This window comes from Larimichthys crocea, chromosome XIX, assembly GCF_000972845.2.
Source record: "Larimichthys crocea isolate SSNF chromosome XIX, L_crocea_2.0, whole genome shotgun sequence".
NCBI lineage: Eukaryota > Metazoa > Chordata > Actinopteri > Sciaenidae > Larimichthys > Larimichthys crocea.
The window spans coordinates 3,340,108-3,346,887 of NC_040029.1; the positions used below are offsets into that span (position 1 = coordinate 3,340,108).

The 6,780-nt window shown below is 40.8% G+C and overlaps 1 long non-coding RNA gene across 1 annotated transcript in view; it reads left to right on the plus strand.

The window, feature by feature from the left end:
• Positions 1–1,670: 1,670 nt before the first annotated feature.
• Positions 1,671–6,780, plus strand: part of LOC113748289 (uncharacterized) — a 39,489-nt gene continuing 34,379 nt past the window's right edge. The window contains exon 1 of the long non-coding RNA XR_003464228.1: positions 1,671–1,754. This is a non-coding gene — a long non-coding RNA (uncharacterized LOC113748289). The remainder of the gene's footprint in view (positions 1,755–6,780) is intronic.

Below are 6,780 nucleotides of genomic sequence, written 5' to 3' on the forward strand. Positions count from 1 at the left end.
CACTCCTTTAAAAGGTTTCTTCAAGGCTCCAGTTGCAGATATGAGATGAGTTTGGAGTAAATGAAGAACTTTGAATACTGCGATTGTTGATATGCTGTGAATAAATAAACACAACGTTTGATAATTTTCTGACAATACCCTTGGGTTATACCAAGAAGACAGAGCTAAGCCTTTATAGACGCCCACCACCTCAGGAGCGAATGGTGTTCAAGCAGCACAAGGACAGACAATGAGAACCCAATATGAAATAAATGGTTAATAAGAATAAAAATACTCAAGAGAAGCCAGTATACATAAACTTAAACCAATAGTGCATTACAGTCTAAAAGTTCAATGATAGTAAGTATAGTATCAGAAAAGTATAATTCTACTGTAACAGCACACATCAGAGTAGTGTATATTAAAATAAATGTCATAAGATGATCCAACATATGGAGTATCTATATCTATATATCTTCTAAAGATCTTCAGGTTTACAAAAGGCGCCAAGTACGCTAGAGACAACGGCTTATTATCATATCAAATACACACAGTTGTCAGTTTCATATTAAATTCATTTAAAGTAAAATGTCATAGTATATTACTCACCTAAAGGAGATAAATCAATTAACTTTATTATTTTTTACGAATTGACGGTGCTAGACTACATGGATTGCTCTTGAAACTTTATTGTATAGTGACAGCTGAAGGAGGATGGGAAATATCAGGGGACACAACGTGCAGCAAATGGCCACAGGTTGGATTTGAACCCTGCAGCAAGGACTGAGCTGTCCTATTTCAATGACACATGGCTTGTACATGTTCAGAATGATTGAATATGTTCCAATAATATGATATATATGAACACAGTAAAAAAAAAAACTGAGTTAGGACCAGAATACAATCTTTTTGGTACCATATAAAATAATTTTGTGAAAGTATATGGAAGATTTACTGGCCAGCTCAAACAAAAGCACTAAATCCGTGCAATACATCTTTTAGATTAATTTATTTGGCTTTTGGGTTAATAGAGACAGAAACGCATACAGGACCATAAGTGGTGATTTGAACTCACTGCAGCACCCTTGTTTTTTAAGATATATTTTTTTGGCCTTTTTGCAGGTTTTATACTGCTGAAGAATTACATGAATGTGGGGAGAGAAATGGGGTATGACGTGCAGCAAAGGGCCGCAGGTGGGATTCGAACCCTCAGCCGCTGCTGGCTTCGTACATGGGGCGGATGCTTTACCAACTGAGCTAAACTCTAGCTGCATCAAAACCTGCGTGTTTGAACGTGGGAGTGGACGCTGTCACAGGTGAGCGTATAGCATCTAGAAGTCATACGACGTCACTTATTTTTCTATAGCTATCATCGAAATATATTTTTTATAAGTTGCATCTTTGTTATTCAATTCATAATTCCACATAACTAAATGAGACAGAAGCTAAACTTGTGCTGGTGTGTTAGTACGCCACGTCACTAGGGGGAAGTCACGTGTAGGGTGACGGGTCACGTTAGACTCTCAGGTAATAAATAGGCACAGGTGGGCGGGGTCCTGTTTGGCCTGCGGCAGGTCTACGTTTCTTCCCGCGAAGTGGCGTCGACGACGAACTCACGACAAACATCACTTAAAACATCACTTAAAACATCACTTAAAACATCACTTAAAACTCTGAATATTGTTAAAATGTTAACAAAAGTCAGTAAAGAAAAATATTTTCTAACTTCCAACGACAGAAAGACGAAAGAAGCACGCGGAGAAAGTTAATTAAAGGTGAGGGCGTGAACGCACTGTGACGTCTCATCTGGTTTGAGCCAGTTCAACAAGCTTTAGTTTAAATATATCAATTTGTGAGTTAATTACTAATAATTTCAGGCAAAACGCGCATCTAATTTTGGTGAATTATGTAATTAAGATGAATTTTATTTATTTTATATTTTTTTAAATCCAGCTCAGGTGAATGTTTCTGCGTCACGCGACGCCACAGGATTTAAACCTGTGCAGTTTTTCAAACTTTCATCTACTTTGCTTTTGTGCCGCTTTCTCTCTTTGTAGGGCACAGATAAAAGGATTCAACATATTGTAGTGTACATATTTATAGTTTGTATGTTTGCACCTCAAAGTAAACTATATAGAATTATGTTTTATCTTTTTTAATTCGATATTTTTCAGAGGTTATTGGCTCAAACCAGTGAGGACTACCTATTTATGATCTAACCTTAATTTCCTTTCAGCCTTGAACCTCGATTGAATTTAGTAATGTTTAACCCCTTCTTCCGAAATACTATAAATTCACTAGTTTTGATATTACTATACATTTTTTTCCTACAGTCCACTCCAAAGCTAAAGGGATGATGGATATTGGGAGAATAAAGAGCCATCATGTGAGCGTTTCTGACTCATTGTTGTAGCCAGAGCCTTTTCTTTCTTTTCTTTTCAAATTATACGAATATAGACTCCAGCTTTTTTTTTTTCATAAACCTGTGAAAATTATGAGTCACTGTTGGAGGTGACGCACTTCAGCTCAAGTTGAGCGCACGTCGAATGTAAAAATGAAGACAGTGTCCTGTTGTCTTGTCTGCTGGCGTAATTACTTTAAATGTCATTTGTATTTATTCTTCACGCTTTACTCTTAAAAAGCCTCTGTAATGACTTCCTCTGTTGTTCCACAGTAGCTCAGCGTCGATTGGCGAGCGCTCTCCGCTTTAAGTGCACTTGATAACATTCATCACTTGTGTTTGCAGAGTTCCTATGAAACATTGGTGGTTGCGCAAGCCTCAGCAGAGCCTGAAGCAATGGAAACTGGCTGTTGAGTCATCTGAGTGGTGTGGACGCTGTCAGTCTGTTTGCTTTCTGAAATGATTGTTCCTTACTGTTAGCCTCTAGCTCGGCGGAGTAGGAAATGGAGTAGGGATGCTTGGAGAGTTCTGATGGATTCTGAGTTGCCGGAATAAATGAAAGCTCTGGTCTTTAGCTCAGACCAGTTGCTGTGCTTTGCTGTCCACAATGGATTTGCCACATTAACAAATCTCATTCAGGAAATCTTTCCCCTTTCCTTTGTGTCCTCAAGGTGGAGAAACAGATGTGATGGAGTAGGTTCTCCACTCAGTCGTGCTCTTCATCAGATTAATTCAGTGGTTCTTAACCTTGTTGGAGGTACCGAACCCCACCAGTTTCATATGCTCATTCCACGAACCCCCCTTCTTAGTAAAAAATAAAATATGTATATTTTTTTACTGGTGCACAATGAACACCGTTCATACATCACCTTGTTCAAATAACAAAACCAACACAGTGCATGAACTCCACAAAACTTACCTCAGTGTGACTTCTGCTTTTGCCTTTGAGAGACCAGTTCCGATATGCGTGGCTTCACCTTGGCAAGTGCCAGTCTCATGTCATTTTCACAGCAAAGTCTGTTCCTTTTCTTAGTTTTATGTCCAGCATCCTCAACGATTGCCACAAAGATAATTGTGTAACAATGGTTTAGAAAATTCCAGGGCGGAGGCTCCACCGAACCCCTGAGACCGACTCACCGAACCCCTAGGGTTCGATCGAACCCAGGTTAAGAACCACTGGATTAATTTTTCCGGAGCTTGGCCCACGATTAGCCTAACCAAAGGTAGTACAGGATGAACTGTAGGTCTGAGTTTCCTCAATAAAAGCTTAGTTTTGATGGTCTTTGAAATCCTGCTGTTACCTGACAGGATTTACAACTCATCACAGATTACCACTGAAAGTTTCTCCGATGTAACACCACACCTGAGTGTGAGATGGCTGAATAATAGGAAATGTGAGGCCAAATACTTGACAGAAGGATTATTCTCTAGACTCAGAGAAAAAGGTGAAATGGATTCAGAGTACTCTGCTGGAGGTCTTTGCTTTTTGTGTTTAAGTATCACCAAATACTCTGAAGAATGTTTATTATTCTGCTATTGTAAGGAGTTATAGTAGCTTGCAAACTTGTCCACCGAAGAACTCCAGAACTACCCTTTGCCACACAGGTGAGGCCTGAGCCCCATTTTTAGTAACACTATCAACATCACTGTTTTTAATATCTGGAAATGCCTTTTAAAGATGCTCTATGCAAAAACGTGAATGTGGTCTCCTCTCAGTGTGATGGCAGTTAACATTGCTGGCTACATAAAGAGCATGCTTTCATTTCAGGTTGAGGGGAGTGCACTGTAGCATTATAGGCCACCGACACAAACGGGGACCACAATAAATCCCCTGACCTTTCTGCAGATGGAAATACAAATGTTTATTTTGATGGGGGAGAAAAACAAGGAAAATAAAATCCTTTTTTTTGTCTAGGAGAGTGGGCAGGCTTACCTTGGGTTGGATATTTCTGGAACTGGGCTCAACTGTATGAGAGGGGGCAGGTACAGATCCAGCAGCTTTCAAGGTTGTATCACTGGATTTCATGGTTTCTCAGTACCTTTCAGTTAATTTAATATATCTAAATGTTCTCTATCCGGGCCTTCATGGTCAAAGATAAGAGGGCGTTCATTAAGCCATCTGCGTGTCCTGATCTCAGTTGTGCATCTTGATAAAACACTTCCTGTGGAAGGAAATTGGAGCTATTTTTAGCTGTTTTTCCATAATGTTTTCTATTTGAGGTAGAGCTTTACAAGATGTCAAGTCAAGACCCAAGTCATTGTTGCCCGTAGGCATGTGCAGTAGCTCTTGCTGCCTTATTAGAGAATTTCTCCCTTGTACTCACGTATGTCAGTCGTCTATGAAACTGCAGGTTTGTCAAAATATCTGCACCTCACCCCTGAGGCAATGCTGTGTTTCCTATTCTTGGCAGATGAAGTGACCGTGATTCCGACTGGGCCTTGTGCTTTCCTTTCAAGGTTTTATGAAGGGGGATCTAGCAAAAATACTATAATCCGACTTATGTAGCACTTTAAAAACTAAATTTAGTGTCTTTTTACACAATGAAAATAAAGGCAGCGATGGAGGTATAAAGCAGCATGCAGGCAAGCTGATTTAATGTGTTAATATCGTTTGTACCTACTGAGCAGAAACTGGAACTGTGTCTTTGTCAATGATGTCAGACGTAGGATTATTTCTGTTGCCCATGTCTTACCTGTTACCTAATTGATAACTTTTAGGTAGTAATCTCAGATTAGGAAATGTAGTCATAATAAATTATTTTCTGTGTAGAGTTTAAGAATTTGAAGACTAAATTCAGGTTGAAGTGGTGACTGAAGTGAGTGACTGATTTGTTAGTAAGCTGAATGACTGAGTGATAAACTGATGTGGAAGTGTTTGAAGTGGAAAGAAACTGGTGTCAGTTGTGTCGGCTGCATTTGACTTTGGAGTTGTTGAAGTGATGTAATTATATATGAACAGCAGAAGTTTTGGATTAAGACCCAACAAGTTCTTTTTGCTTGTTCAAAAGTGAAGTCCTGAAAGGATTCGAGGTGTCAGTTTAAGTGTAACACGCAGCTTTACTGTCATTTAGTACAAGTGAAAGCAGCTGAAATGTCAGTTCAGGAGTAAGTAGATAAGATAAATAAGTAAAGTGTCAGCGTAAAGTCCTGCAGTTTCACTTGAAGTGAAAGTGAAGTGTCTCTGTATGCAGGTGAATGACTCCTTGGCCAGTGCATGGTTGAACCTTTGAAGTTGATATGAAGTTTTGTAGGAAACCCGAATAATCATAATCCAGAAGTGTGTTTTGCTGAAAGCGATCAGTTAATTATACTCCGATGGCCATTTTCACAGCCTTTTTAATTAGGGTCATTAGTACTTGAACCGTCACTTCTTAGCACAGGACCTGCGGCACTGGCAGGGTTAATCCTTTCAAAACACCGTGACAGGAGAAAGAGAGGCTGCTCTCATATCACACTCAGTGTGACAGCACTGACTTCAAGCCATTTGTAGCGAGAGATAATTAGAAACCCTAAGTGGTCTTAACATCGGTGGATTCCTTTCACATAAAGCCGACCCACAGAAGGGAAGGCTCCTACACTGTTCAGCCGTTGACCTAACATTTCTGTTCCCAATAACCAAGACCGCACCAGCACTTAAGGGCTCAGATCACTACAATGAAGAGGCGAGAAGGGAGTCTTGCTCTCGACAGTATTCGATGCGTGATTACTGTTGGAAAATCAGTTTGTTTGGTAAGCCACAAAACACATGAGAATCAGAATCGGGTGGTTAGCTGCTGTTCACTGTTAATTAGCTTAGTAACCACAACACAAACGCAGTGAAGTAAGCTTTACAGGCTCCGAGCTATCTGTCCAATTACTGAGCTCGAAAAGCCGCCGCTGCCGCCAACTGTATTCCCACTGAGTGTTTGTAGTGCTACATCGCTTCATTGTATGCAGGTTAGTTCCTCTGAGACTGGTCTCGCTTTCAGGGCATCGGGGGACGGGAGTCATGGTTTTAAGAGAACTGGCTGCATCAAATAACATTTCCCCGTATCATGAGTTGTCCCAACGGCAGAATAAACCTCAATCTTTACGTTGATTCACGACCTGAACCACACCGTCCGCTTGCCTTGTTGTGTCCCCCCCCCCCCCCCGTTCCCCACCTCCCTCGCACTCTCAGCCACCACCCCCGTCCATACCTTTTTCGCACGCCTTGTTTCACTCCTGCCACGGGTTCCCTAACCACTCTGTCACACCACCTTCGCCCCGCTCTCCTACTGCTGTTCTAGCATATCTACACCGCTCTACCTACGCTACCTCCTGGGATTGCAGGCCATCTATGTCTTTTCCTATTCGACCCTTGTCCTCCCACAGTTTCTTCTGTTTTGTCGCGTTTCCTCCTTACTTCCTAGTATATGTGT